The following is a 15718-nucleotide window of genomic DNA, read 5'->3' as shown; positions in this document are numbered from 1 at the left end:
ACCACCTTGGTTTGCTGCATTGTGGAATTATTTTAATAGCCATACAGTATGAACATGCAAGTTTTAAAACGTACCGTTTGTCATCAATGGTTCTGATTTAACTGTGGAGTGCGGTAGGCATAATGGGGGAACTACCGTGCTTGTGTCTAGACTCCTGCAAAGCTTCTGACATGAGACAACATGAAATAACTTGTATAAGAATGAAATACCTCTCATCTTTCAGTATATAAACAGTACTTGAAGAAAGTTGCCTCTTCCTCCCACCACCACCTGAGGTGTTCTCCAGTCGCCTGGTTCCAGTGATGATTCATTTCAGCCCAAGCTTAATCTGCTTAGTTTGCATTTGATCTCTGAAGAGCAGTGAAAAGAAGCTGCTTCAGGACTCTGCTGTACAAGCTTCGCAGTCACTGCGGCTGAAAGAGAGACTGTCACGAGCAAGCCTGTTCCTACACTGCTCTACAGCATTGCATTTGTTTTGGTTGAATTAACCTTTTGACTTCCTGCTTTAAAAGTAACGGGCGGGTTCCAGTAGATCAAACATTTGCTTAAGTGCAAACTAAAAGCTTGCTTTGTATACTCAGTGTATTTTAGTTCTCTAAAATGAATTATTGGTTGTCATTTCTAAAGGGTTAAACGAATGCTTTGGCAGACCATTTTGTTCATGTAGGAGTTTGGTAGCTTCTGCTGTAAGTATTTTTATTCTCAAAATAGGGGAGATTCAAGTTGATGAAAAAGAAACGCTGATTAGCTGTAAGTAAATAACTGTAGAATGATTCATTGATATAATAACTTCCTCTGGAATTGTCTGTTGCCTTGATATCACTGGACCACAGAATAGGATGATTTTTAATTTTTTTTATACACCCCAGGTCTAGGCTCTAAACAAAATCAACATGCCACGTTTTTTTTTTTATTAGATATGGGACCAGGTTTAATCGCTTGCTATCTTCTGCATCTGGTAGCTGGAACGCAGCATTCTCTGGAATTATTTTGATAATATGGATACCACATGGCGAATCCGTGCAGCCTTCAGCCAATATCGATTTGAAGTTCATTGTATATACATCTCTAGGGTTTAGGTCAATAAAGCAATATCATGTACTGCTGAGACCGCATCTTTTTCTTGCAGTGAACTACAAGAAGTGTGCTAACCACCTTTTTTTATTTATATATGGTGTGTCAGGGCATGAAGTTAGGGTCATGAAGGGCAAGGCAATGTTGCCTTCGTTGAGCGTAAAGATTCGGGGGAACCAAGGCAGTTCTATTGGGGGGGGAAGAGGGCAAAACATAAATCCAGCCCAAGGTCACCAAGGCGATTTCATACTCATTCCCAATAAAGAAATAGGGAGTCTTATGTTGATGGAATTTGAATTCATACAAACAAAGCAGTGTTTTCTGAGTGATTTCACACACAAGTTGTTATAAAAAATGTAGGTCACTTTCCATTGTAAAAATAAAATTCTGTAAGAATCTTCAATTTTGCAACCTTTTTATAATGAAAGAAACACAGGGTAATTGTTGCAAAAAATAAATATTCAGGGTATTTTTTTTACTCAACTCATCACATGCCATTGACTAATACATGTATTTAGACTGGAGGCTTAAATACAGCCTTGGTGATACAACAGCACACATAAGCGATGTCAGTGAAGAGAAAGTTAAAGATAGATTTTCATGCAAACTGGCTGCAGATTTACCCATGGCTGGAGTGTAATAATGATAGTGGTCAAGTGAGTAGTTCAGTCTGCAGTCTCTGCAAATATAGTTTGCTAACCGCTGTTACAAAACCTGTACAAACAACACGGTGTTGGGGGTACGGGGAGGGGGGGGAGGGGACAAGAAAACTAGAAATAGAAACTTGGTTAGGCAACGGAGAGGATTCTGCATCACAATGATGAACAGCTGGTGTGGATAATGTTAGATGTTTACATTTGAGAGACATTATATAGTTTCACAGTTCTTGAAATGTACAGTCGCAAAGGATTTCGTTTTGTTATGGTGCATTGCTGGACATTCGAATCAGGGTGGGGAAAGCAGTATGCTGTTTTTAAGCACACACATTCTAACCCCTTTTGTGAAAGCACATGTTTTACTAGTTTAAAAAGCAGAGGTTGTGAATGTATTACACAAAAATAAATAAACAGAAATCGATTAACTTCTCAAGATTGTGTTTTGATCACTTATGTTATCTCCTACTCATTTCATAACGCTGGGAGCTGCTACTTGAACCGTGTCATAGCTACTTGCTCAGTATTTAATTTTTTTGTGCAAGAATTTGAACAAAACTAATTATCTACCTATTATGTTAATTTTTAGCATTAGATGTTTTTTTGGGGGGTGGGATAACACCAAATTACAAAACAAAGGTCATTTAAATGTCTGTATAAATTAGCAAGGTTATACACTGAAGATGTGAAAGGAGCTAGAATGTATATTGCATCGTTGCATTTTAAAGTATTGAAATTAAGCCTGTTGTGTCACAATTAGATTTCATTCTATCTAATCTCATCCTTTCTGCAGTATTGTACTTGACAACTGTAAATTCATATTATTATTACTGTATTAGTTTTATTGTCAGGGGCGACTTGTTGTGCACTAATTGCTTACCTGAACATTAGGTAAATCAGAACGCTTCGCTGCCGCTTTAGACAGCTCTTCCTCTCTTCTTTTTGTAAAGTTTTTGAGTTGGCACGGGGCTCGCAGATGGAAAGATCACACAGTGACACTGCCAGTGAACGTGTGATAGAACGTTCTGGAAGCGATCTCATATTGAGCTCAGTCTAACAGCTTACCTCCTTCTGTTTTGCCCGCCATTAACCAGTGATACAGTAAGTATTTCTTGCAAGTTTCTGAATGGATGGTAGATCAGGTGTGCTGGTGCTGAGGGGCAGCAACTATTTGAATCCCCCCCCCCCCCCCCCACACACACACAATTTGAGAGGCATTGCGGCAATTGCCATTGGTTATTTCATGCCCTGGTGTGTGTGCGTACTTAATACACACACCGTATAGGCTATACACTACTGTAAACTTGGAAAGCCATAGGTGACTTGTATGTGCTGCAATACAGCTACTTTACCAATGTACAGTACTCATTGACTGAGTGGCTGTTTTTATTTATTTATGTATGTTTAAGTTGAAGAAAAGAAGTCTAAAGTTGGTTGGAGACATGATGCCAGATAGAGTAACTAAGTAGTTTAACATGTGGGAACTGGCCTAGGTAATTTTGTATTGGAATTTGTTATGATGAGCCCGTTATGGGCAAGAAACCCTTTTGATTTATTTTACCACACTGCAGTGTGTATTCAAGGTCAAGGATTGCTGAATAAGCTGAGGAATGTGGTCACGGCTATTGGTTTCACGTTTACTGTGCTTTGCAGGGCAGGTGGTCTAGCCTGGACCCATGCACATAGTTCACTCGGTCACAATGGCCCTTCCTGCTGAGATAATAGGGAATTCTTCCATCTCAGCACAGTGAACTCGGACCCACAATCTTTCTAATGCCTTGTACAGCCTAACCCCATTTATATTGCAAACAGGATTGTATAGAGAGCAAAGCAATACTAGGCTACATTTAGTGCTCATTTGAGACTTTATGAATTGTAGTTCTCTGAAGCAAAAATGAGAGGCTGACCAAAAATCAAGCTTGGACATTTTACCAAACTGTGTTTTTTAACTTGAGTTGAACTTCATTTTACCAGATTGAATGCGTGGACTTGCCTTAGACTTGTTGCTTTGCCTATATTTCCATGCACTCCCTTTCTGTTTCTCCCTATTGAGGAGTCTGTTCATTCTGTCATGGCATCTTTTTTAAAAAAAAATTTTTTTATAGTATCTGGCTGCACTGTTACTAATGTGAGCTGCAAAATGTGTTCTTCATTTTCTGAGGCTCCAGTCTGCATTGTAGAGGAGACTCCAGTGTCCATAATTTGTCATGAAATATAATTTCAAAGGCGGCCCTGAACACTTCTGGCTCGGGTAGTTCAGTTTACTTTCATTTTTAGCATTTTGATATGTTCCAATTTTGTGCATGTGGAGAATTTTCGGGGGGGTGGTGGGCGGCGGGCGGTCGACTGTGTTTGGGACTTCCAGTAATCCATGCAGGTGTTGTGCACATGCTGGCTTGAACTTTGCTTAAACAAATCCACTGCAAATTTAACCATTCACCGTTGGCTACAGTGTTGTATTTCATGTCGGGAATCAAAGATGGACAAAGTGTTTTTCCATGTTCCCAGTGTGACACATGCTAGTAATATACAGTAGATTAATTGACACTTGTGTTTCTTAATATTGTACCTCCCATATAACTACCTTTTTACAAATGAATGCCTCAATATATATATATATATATATGCGCAGAAACCCTTGATGGATTATAGTATACCTGAGTGGCCCTTTTCCCCTTGTCCAAATAATGGTGACTAGGATAAAACAATGTGCAGTTTGCTTTTGAAAGTGCATGGGTTTTGCTTGAAACCTAGCCTTGTCCCATTTGGTGCTGACAGGACAAAAACACACTTGCATCTGATCCTGCTATTTATACCTCCAGCCAGTGCCTCCTAAGCTGCATTATTAATGAAGCCTTTCCCAATTAAGATAGATGAGTCTGCTCTTGAGGGTATTTGTTCAGGTAAGATCTCTGATTAGCATATCTGATGGATCTGCTTCCACACGCTGATTAAAACCTTTCCCATTCCCTGGGGCCATTTTAAAGAAAAACTCTAGAAATTAGACTGCATATCAAGAACAACTACGTGAAATAATGTCCTATCACTGCTGACTATTCCCAGTGTAGTTTACCTGGGGGGGCTCGGCTCATTTTAATTTATGTTTTATTTTTTATTTTGAAGCTCTTTGTAACAGGATTAGTCTTGAGTGTTTTATTGCTCATTTCCAAAGAGGCCCTGTTCTCCTTCAGGCTGCCGCAGGGAATGGAAACTACAGAGAGGGGTAGAATTAGGCCAGGAAACTGATGTGATGTGATGAAGTGATGTGTTCATAAACCTCTGAAATATTTATAATGTATAATATAATTATAATAAATAAACAAACAAATTTGTGTGTGAGAGAGAGAGAGAGAGAGAGAGAAAAAAAAAAAAAAAAATCGGTCTACTTAACTCTTTCTACCATGCCATCTGAAGAAAATGGAAGCCAGAACATGGCTAATTTTATTATAAGTTTAATTACTTTTATTTAGTGTGTGTATGTACATGGATAGATATGTTGTCTAACAGAACTCTGGAACCTGGAAGACCTGTGTTCAATTCGCAAACTAAATGGTTTATTCATTTGACTTTCTATTCTTTTGATGTTCAGAGGGCATTTTACAAGTTCCAGGTGGTGTTGCAGGGACAGACCTGGATAGTTCCTCTTTCAGTAATGAAACCCAGGTGGCTGCTGGAGCAGTACACTCAGGCCTTGGAAAGAAATGCATCCAATTACTACTTCAGCACCTCATTAGAACAGTGGGAAGTGGTCTACCCTGTAGCCCACGGCAGTGAATGAGTCATCTAAACACATTACTGAGAGGCTAGGAAGAGGGGAGGAGGGTGTCTGCAACTGGTCGTCAGATGTGTCTCCTGGCGTTTTGAAAGTGGGAATTGTTTTCACTGAAGTCCGTTTGAACATTTTAAATAGTCCAATACAGCAAGCAATATATACAGTAGCAACGCGTAAGGGTATGATAAAAAAAAATACCTGCAGTAAATTACAAAAGCTACTGTTTTCAATTCACCAATCCAAAATTAATTTTTTATACAAAAGTTTATGTATGCTAGTGTAATTTAAGTCAAGGCTTTATACTGTAACAGATATGCTGCATAAGCACTGTATAACATTCCAGGATGAATCATAAACATCTTAACCTTACCACACGTGATATGGTTTCAGCAGGTTGCATGAAATCCATATCAACCAAAAAAAAGTCCTTAAACATGGCTCTCCGGCGCTCATTCAGGTTTTTGTTCTGTGGTTTCCTCATCATATAATCTCATTGTCAGCAGTTCTCCTGCTGTCCACAGGGGCAGCTCTGAACCTCGGCCCAACTCTGAGTACAAGAAGCCTGAAACTCCACTGCAGTAATTGAATTGCTGTCACCCTTGGAAAGACAGCGATTTTAATTTTTTTTTTCATCAGGAGCTTGGCTCGGTGCCCAGCTTCTTGCTATTGATGTCTCTCTCCCTCCCTCTCTCTGTCCTCTGAGCCTCATTCCCTCTGTTGCTGTGGTGGAAGAAGCAGAAAGCCACTGGAATGTGACTCTGCATTCCTCTTGATCGACTTCTGCCACGCCGGCTCTGTGGGTCATTGTTTGGCACGTGGCCGGTGGGTGTTACCACTCTATACCCTGTCTGACTGTGGACTTCCTTGGCAGCCTCTGCCTGCTGGGTTTAGAATTTCTCTCAAGCCAGAGCTGTAGATATTGAGAGAATGCTGCCACTTGACTTTTTTTTTTTTTTAAGCATTCTTTTCGAGATTACTCTCCTGTACTGTATGGATATAAAAAAAAGAGTTGACAACTATAACTTGCAGTATACAAATGCCACAGTGGGTAGGACAGATTTAAACAAGGCCAGACTATCCAAAAAAAAAAAAACCAAGATAGATAAACTGCTGCTGGTAGTAATTTCCATTCTGTTTGTTATTCCTGGAGAGCCCACTGTTTGTTTAATGTTCTGCCAGGCAGCTGAGAGGCTGTAATCAGTAATAGTGTTCAGACACTCAGTTTTTAAAGGGTGTGTTGGAAGCCAGCCAGGGCCAACCCTGCTTTATTTCTTTTTAAATGCTAGAGCATTCCAGAATTGTATAGCACTTGCAATGGCACTTAAAAAACACACACACATTGTAAGGCTCTCTGTTATGAGGCCAGTTCAGCTAAAGGCCTGAGAGTGTCTTTATTCATTCCTGTCAATCAGCTTTTTGATGATTTTTATTATTGCTGGTAATGCTCCCCTCATAACTGCAAAATGATTCCTGGTGGACAGCCTTTTCTGAAGTTGTCAGAGTATACTTTGAGGGCAGGTATGTATGGTACATTGTGGTCAACCCTGTGACAATACTGTTCTAATACAGTACTTATACATGCAGCATTAGTGGTTTAAGCACATTGTATTTTCTGTATTGAAGTACACAGATAACATAATTCCATTAAATATTATCAGATAGGTATTTTAATGTCAATGAATATCAGGTTAATACAACAAGTACACAGGTCACAGGAAACTAGAAGGCTTGGGACAGTATAAGAATGTTTCAGACTGCCAGAATATTACATTTTAAAATAGTTTGGTATAGTAGCACCTTCATCATTTGCCAACAATTGGCGTTCACCGTATTCACTAATATGAAACTCATATAACCCTTAAAGACCATTGCTGTTTTGATGTATTCTCAACTATTGCCTTGGTTGGACACATCATTAAAAAAAATGTGCGCATCCGGTAAAGGCACTCTGCCCGGAGTGAGGATGCACCCTATAGCTTGGAGATCGCCGGTTCGAATCCAAGCTATGCCACTGCCGACTCTGGACAGGAGTTCTCAGGGGGGCGGCGCACAATTGGCCGAGTGCTGCCCGGGCGGGATAGGAGTTAGATCAGCTGGGGAGTCCTTGACTCGCCACACATCAGCAAACCCTGTGGCTGGCTGTGGACCTGCGGACCAGCCTATACACAATTCAGGACTGCGTGGTCCTCAGACGCTGTAAATTCTGGATATGGCTACACGGCGGGCTTGCAGAGCGAAAAAAGTGAACGGCTGACAACACTCATTTCAAAGGACATGCTCGTCTTCGTTTCTCCTGAGTTAGTTTGGGCATTGCTGCGGTGAGCCAGCTTGAATAATAATTGGTTCCCAAAAAATTGGCAGTATTTGGAAAATGAATACAAATAATTGTTAAATACAAAATCAATATTTTGCAAAGTCCAAAAGCAAGTTTTGAAGCTGCAGAGGCGTGTTCCAGGGGATTTCAGGTCTTAATAAGGGGGAATAGCATTCCAGGACACAGACTTCAGAAACAGATAGCAGGCTAGCCAGATTCTGGGCGTCAGTTTCTAAGGATCACTTGGCTCCCACTCCTCAGTTTATCTGGAAGCAAGAGGCAGGTTCAGAGCATTGCAGTCAAACCCAGCGTGCTGTACTGTTTCTGACTCCTTACGGGACATATTTTAGTATGCAGCGTCAGAACAGCAAATTTGGACCAGCAGGTGTTTGTTAAATGTTTTATTTTTGTTCTCCGTATTAGCCTTCCGAGACCAGTCTTGGTAGAACAAAAGCCTATTTACAGTAATTGTAGCATAAGTGATATGACTTGTATTAAAAATATATATGTAGAGATATAGATATTGATATCTATATCTAGATATATAGATATATATCTATCCATATAATAGATAGATAGATAAAAGAAATGTATTTATTTATTGGCATTCACTTTGGCAGCCTATTGCACTTCTAGACAGTGGTAATGGTATATAGAGCTTACTGTAGCCAATGCGCAAAGTGTTACAGCATTTTGTTAATATCGCTGCCATTTGTCTCACGGCTTCGAACACCGACCTTTCAAAATGTCTGGCTGCTGAATCAACACCATGAATAACCTTTTTTTCCATTACATTAGTGCAAAGTGGTCTTTATTATTACTTTGCACTTAAAGTTTCTTTGTATTATCCACTGACTTGAAAATTACGTTTATTTCTTTGTTGCAATGAGGAGTGATGACATGGGACTTGCAAAAAGCAATTCAGTTGTTATGTTGAATTAAATAAAACGAATGTGTTTGCATACTACAGTATGGTGGTAGATAACTTCTTAATTCAACTGATTCACAAGTATTGTATTTGTTTTAATATACACAAATAGGTAACCTTGGTGATGCTTCTCAGTAGAAGCAATCCTTTTAAGTTAGTTTAGTCTTTATTTCTTTCTCTATTGCGTTCCTGGGGCTTTAGTGGGTCGCAGGCCCCGCTCCCAAGCTGACGCCTGGTAACTGCTGTTCTGGCTTTGTGGGTAACAATAGCAAGCCAGTCTCCTGCCTGAGGCCTAGACAGGCCCACAGAGAACAAAAGGGACTCTGAATCCAGCCACAGTGGGCAGCCGTTATGCAGGGAATGAAGCAGGTCATGGTGTGTTTAAGAATATGAAGGATGGACATCACTGAGCTTCAGTCCATGCCAGCGAGTCGTCTGGGTGGAAAAATGGGGTAAGGCGAGATGGCTGTGGAGCTTGAGAGGAAGGGGTTACTGATGTGTTCTGATTCCCTTTACACCTCCAGAGCAAGGGCCTGATGACAACTCCTCCATAAAATGCAATAATGAGTGTCCTTCAGAGGGAGTACAATTGACACTTCTTTTTTTTACTTTTTAGAAATGAATAAAACCAAACGTTTCAGATATTCAGCTTTCCTGTACCAGTGACTAATGAAATCTAAAAATCAAGGATGCATATAAAATATTTGTATGACAAGAAAACCAATTTGGTGCAAACCAGTCATAGGCCTTATGTATTTAGCTAAGTCTGGTTGAGGAAAAAACGCAATTTAAATGAAATCGGGGGGGGGGGGAACAAATGCATTTTAGACTAGGCACTTTCTGTGCAGCCTCCTAATTTATACATGTGCTTAATACTTTCAAATGGGGAAAAAATATTGCTCAACACATGGTGAAATGTGGCACAAAGACTGAATTATTTAGTAATGAATAACACGGACCGCAACAGAAAGCTTTAGCTAAGTTTGGCGGTGGTATTTTTATTATTATTATTTAATGCACAAGGTAAAAGGAGGGGGGGGGGCATGTCTTTGAATTAGCAAAGTCTCATTTTTGGATTTAGTGGACTCAATTTACAAAAAGGTAAACTTAGTATTTTTCACAGTTTTGGTGTTCTGCGCCATGGCTGCGCAGCGCCTTTTCTGTTTTATTAACTTGGAATGTGTAACTTTTTTTTTTTGTAATTTAATTTCTCATTACTGCCAAATAACTTTTTACTGTACCTCGCCCTCCTGTTTTCTTTTACTGTAGAATGAAGTGCAATAGGACACAACAACAGATTACAGTGCAGGGCTGGGTACTGAATATTACACTAATAGTTTGAGTTGTGGATTTAAGAATATTTATAATGGGTTTCATAAATCTGTTGATCTTGTCAACTACAGCATTCACCTCCATCCACTTGCACCCTGCTCAGCTCTCCACTGGGAAGAGAAACGACCACCAGCGCGCGCGCACACACACGCGCACACACACGCACACACACACCTGATTCTGTCCATCTTAAATCTGCTGCTTTTTATCTGAAGCGGGACATCTGTATGTACTTGAACAAATTAACAATCAGTGTTTTGTTTTTTTCTCCTCCTGTATTTATTGCATGTGTGTTCATATTCAAATAATTTAGAATCCAATCATCTCTGTCCTGCATATAAATGAATTTGCTAAACATATTTTTGCATAAAGAAAAAGTAGTAGAAAATTGTACAGCATGGTGGAGTATTTTGTGAACACAAAAAATATTACTGTGTTGAATATTGTCGGAGAACCTGCATTCAAAAATGTCCTTGACCCACTTTCAATCTAAAACATCCAAATGTAGTTTTGATAATGTTTTTTTCATTTGCCAGTTAAAGTTCTGTTAAAGTTGGTGTCAGTGTTTGAGAATATACAGTACACAGCAGTATGTGGAAACGTACAGTACAGTAAATCCATCCCTGCATGCAGGACAGTATATAAAGACAAGTGCTCTGAAAACTAGCATGAACAACCCCAGCTTGTTTTAAGTGGTGGGCATGTCAAATAAACATGCTTCCTTTGTCATAATTAAACAAGGGTTGTGTGTGTGTTGGGTGGGGGAGTCTGTGATTACTTTCTCAATTGTGTTAAACTCTGTTGTGTCTGACATAGCTGGGGAATAGGGAGTACTGCTGGCCCATTGCTGTGCTTTGGGTATTGAGTCTTGATGGTCGATTTAGAGGTTAATGGGATGAAGTAAGGGGTAGGGGCTTACTCTGATTGGCTCCTTGGCCTTGGGTAGGCGTTCTGGGATGGGAGCAGATGGCAGTAGGAGAGGTAGAGTGGCTCCTTTTTTGACTGGCTCAGCTGTTTGCTGGCTTAAGGAGGAATAGGCAGGACCAAGTAGCCTGGATCCTTTTTTGGTTTATATAAAAAAAAAAAATAAAAAAAAAAATGCTGTATCCTTGTCCTGATTTTTAAGCCGGCTGTGTGAAAAGACTAATCTTAACCCAAAAAGCAGATGGCTGACAGCTAATCAGTACAAATTACTTTTAAAAGCATATTCATTAGAAGAGGCTTGGCTGCAGTCATGTAGCCATATTTACACCTTGTACCCTCATGGGAGTTTCTACTCCTAGAAGCAGCTACTGAACAAAGAAAGCGCATGGTTGAGGTTCTGTGCTAAAATTGCTTTGTGTACATGTCATTGGAGTGGATTGGTATTTCCCTTTTAAAATGGTCAAGTAAGTATGGAAAAGTACTGTACCCTCTCCTGTAGCCTTATCCATTTATAAAGCATCTACCTTTTTATAAAGTGAAATATTTGGGTACATGCATCTCTTATTCTCCACCCCCAATTAATTGAAATAAAAAACAAACAAATGACAATAACGCAAGACAAGGTGTTAATTGAAGCAAGACTTCAGGTCTCTGTTGATCCTGGGCGACACTCTGAACACAACAAAAGCAGGGCGCTCTGAATGGAGCCGACTGGCTTGGCTGGAGATGAGGAGAGCTCTTTATTTCCATCAGCGGCAGATGCCCCACTTCACTGGAGCATTGTCATGTGCAAAAGAGTTCATGAGCCCAGCATCCTCTACAGCAGGCTCGGTCAGGAGCAGACAACTGTAAATTTCAGACTCGGTTGTGACCAGTTTTTAATATTGAGGCCTTGGAGCTGCTTTTGTTATACAGTGCTGGGGGGAAAAACAACAAGCTTTCTACTGTACTACACCCCCTAATGTTAACCAGATTTAAATCCCCAACTTCCCCATTTATTTTATATTTTTATATATGTGTGTGTGTGTGTGTGTGTATAGATAGATAGATACTTTATCACGATGACAGTGACATTTTGTGCTTTTTTAAATTTTTTAAATTTTTTATTGATGACCAATACAGTAGCTTTCAGCAGAGTAAGCTTTGGGATTTGGAGAGCGCCATGATGATGAGAATTAATACAGGAAGACAACTGTGAACCATTTGTCCAGATTAAGATATAGAGGTGGCTGTTATTTCCACCTTAACTTACTATTTAAAAAAAAAAAAAAAAAAGTCATTTTTTAAAATGGTTTAATACTGAGGAAACTCAGTCTAAAATATATGCCGTATTTGTCTAATGCATGAACTTGTCAGCCCTTTCATCATAGAAGTTTTGATGAAAAAGATTAACTGCATGCTCGTTAATCAGTTTGTGTTGGTGCCTCTGTTAAAATATCTGCCAGCCTTCAAAAGATTCCAGATTGAGAGCTATATCTTGAAACACCCTGGGACTGTTACAAATTGTTTTCTTATTTGTCAGATCCTGTGACAGCTTTCGTTTGTGCTTTCAGGATTACAGGCTGCTAAAGTAAGTGTGCTATCTGTTGTCAGGTTAGCTGTTTCCAGGCAGAATTCAAACGTTTGCCCTTTTCAGTGTGCTCCTGTACCTATTGGGCCATCAGTGACCTGAAGGATTATAAAACTGTCCATCTCCTCAGAGTCTGTCCCAAGTGGAGTATTTAAACATGACAAAAACAAACGTCTTCATTGTATAGCCAGTACTGTATAAATCGTAGTTTAATGTTAAGTATTGAAAGGTACAAATAATTAAACTAATAAAACAGAAAAGGCAGCTTTACTGACATCAGTCTGCTTTTGTGCTTTTCAGTATCTTTGCCATACGAGTCATTTTGAAAGCTGGGCGCTCGTGCATTGTCTGCTTAATCCTTGGTTGACAGAGTGTGTAAACAGAAAAGCTACTCGTTAATCCAAAGTAGCATGATGGAACAGTTGTGGCGACACACCATCACTCTTGATTTACATGCCCCCCCCCCCCCCCCCCCCCAAAAAAAAACTCACGTGTGCAGTTACATAGAAAAAAAGCTTAAACACGCATGCCCAAGCGCACGTGATTTAATTGCTACATGTTATTTTTTGTGCCTGCTCAGAATCTGAGTGGGCAGTAGATAAGGAAGGGGTGCTATCGAGTGAGCGCAACATACAGTGTGAACACACAACCGCACTGTATCCACCTTCTAGAGAGGTGTGTGCTTACGGTTTTAATTAATAAAATGGCATTCCAACAGTTAGACTTCTCTTTCTCAGTAAATGCTCTTGCTCATGCACTACAATATGTGCAGCCCATTGAAGCTGCTGCCTCAGTCAGGGAGGGTGGCTCAAAAGCTTAGCTGAACTATACATACAGGAAAACAGACATACTTGGAAATGCTGAACTGTTTAAAACATTTGTTATACATTTGCTTTTAGGAGGTCTGTTCTACAATTTATATACATGTGTACATATTTATGGGATGTGTTTTTAAACCTTTTTTTTTTTTTTCTTGCTTGCAAGTAGGAGAATTCATTCCCTAAAATAAAAATTACACAAGCCAGATTGTACAGCCACCTTTTGATAGATTACCAACCCCAGCAAGCTTCTCCCAGAAGTGTTTCAAACATAACGCACACCAAGAAAGAAAAAAAAAATAAATCAAATCTATTCCTAAAACTCAAACTTGCTTTCAACTCTGAGTTCTCTAGAGATTAAAATTGCAACACATACAGGTACCCCCTTCCCTTTCTTTCTTTCCTTTTATCAAAATGAAAACAGACATCATTCTAAACTCACTTAATCACATTGGCCTGTGATTTTGGCAGTAAATCTAGGGTCAGATTCCTTTTTAAAAATCCTCTCGACCAGAACTCATCTGAAAAAAAAAACTTTTGTGGGATTTGGCAACTGTACAGCAGGGTTTGTACATGCTTATTTTGCACCATTGTCTAGATGTTATGACCCTTTTCAGCCACATTTTAAAAGGTTACAGGCTCCAAGTAGTAGTTTACTTGGCATATGGGTAGAAAAAAGACAAACGCAGAGGTGTATCTCATCAGCGCGCTTGGGGGTTGAAGGAAGCAACAGGCTTAATCCTAATGGCTCAGTGGGTATACAGTTGCCTGTGAGCTGACTGTCAAGTTCCCCCACAATCCACTACAAGCAACGCCTTGTAGGTTAGGCCCTATTCTGGTAGTGAAGTCCCTCGTGTTATATTGAACTGACCTAGCAGCATTCTGCTCCTATCTGTGAGGTCAGTAGATTTATTATAATTAACACCGTCTCTGAGCCCTCCCCACTCTCAGAAGAGCTGTGTCTCTCCAGGCTCCACACGCTCAATATATACACTCAAAGGGTACCTTTGGCTGTGCAGCACAGGTACCCTTTGTGTATGTGAGAGCCTCCCCTGCAGTGCACAGTTATTAAATATTTAAAATACTAAATGCAAAATGTGCAGCAAAGCACTTGATTGGATATCCGTGCTTCCACTTTCCATCTTGTTTTCACATTGTCATGTTCTCAAATCTGAATGTGTTTTTCATGCCTCATCCTATTTAAATGGTCTTTAATTATACGCCCAACTAGTGAAGCGCAACTGTAAAATCACCAATCTGTTTCTGAAACCTTTTAAAATGAGGCGTTTGTCTAGAAACAATTTAGTTGCCAAATGTTCTGTTTTATTTGGACTAAAGTAAATCTGTCTACACAGAATTTTTAGGTCCTCATATTCCTCAACAGAGCCCCCTATAGCATATATAAAAAGGCTAAAAGCCATCTTGTTACCAGAGTATAACTTCCAGGCTGTTTTACACAGTACTGTACATTTAGCATTGACTGACCTATAAACCATGTGGGGAAAATTTTAAAAAAATAAAATAAAAAAAAAAAAAACCCAAACAAAAGTAAAATAACATGAGGATTTAAAGGACCAGCCTTTTAAACATGAATAAGGGACCTCAGATTTCTAGTAGTCCCCACAAGACCAGCCACTCTCCTCATTGTGTTAATGATGAAATGTTGACTTGTCTGCTATATTTGAAAGTGTAAATGTGTGTCCAGCGCAGTACTAGTGTATTCACATACAGTACCCACACAGTCACTGATCTGCTGGAGAAAAAAGCTTAATAGATCTTACTTCTAACATGGAAAATACATTATGAAATGTAAAATTAAAAAGAGCAAAAAGCCCAGCTGGGATGGGTCTGGAATCTAATCTTTGCAAAAGGGTTGGGGTGAAACAGTAAAAGGTTCATAGATGGCATGCCTCTGGAGACTGGGTCAGTGATAGTACAGATCGTGTTGTTGTTGGCTTATGGCTCCACTGGGAGTGATTTCAGCTCAGCACAGCCTGTGGGGAATAGATACCCTACTAGTGTGTGACATTTGAAGAGATAGGGGGATGTTAGGTAACAGATCCTGGTAAAGAATACAGCTGCGAGAGCGTCTGCTCCTGTAAGGCTAGGAGGGGTGCATTTGCTCAGCCCAGCATGCAGAGAAATGGTTGGAGATGTGATAACCAGCATGAAGCGCAGCAAAGATTGGATTACACAGGCCGGCGCTTTCTTTTTCTTACCTCCAGTGGGTTGCCTTGACAAGAAACTATTTAATGTTGTTTTGACTGGTTTGAGTAGTGTGCCGGTAGTATTTTTGCATTTGTGCACCTATGGCATCGAAGAACAGATTTTAA

General features: G+C 39.8%; 1 protein-coding gene across 1 annotated transcript in view; it reads left to right on the top strand.

Moving 5' to 3' along the window:
* LOC121326388 (zinc finger SWIM domain-containing protein 5-like) overlaps positions 1-15718 on the top strand; it is a 55482-nt gene that overhangs the window by 22477 nt on the left and 17287 nt on the right. The gene's annotated exons all lie outside the window — the stretch shown is intronic.

The sequence above is a fragment of the Polyodon spathula genome, chromosome 14 (assembly GCF_017654505.1).
Source record: "Polyodon spathula isolate WHYD16114869_AA chromosome 14, ASM1765450v1, whole genome shotgun sequence".
NCBI lineage: Eukaryota > Metazoa > Chordata > Actinopteri > Acipenseriformes > Polyodontidae > Polyodon > Polyodon spathula.
This window is presented reverse-complemented; position numbering and strand designations above follow the sequence as displayed.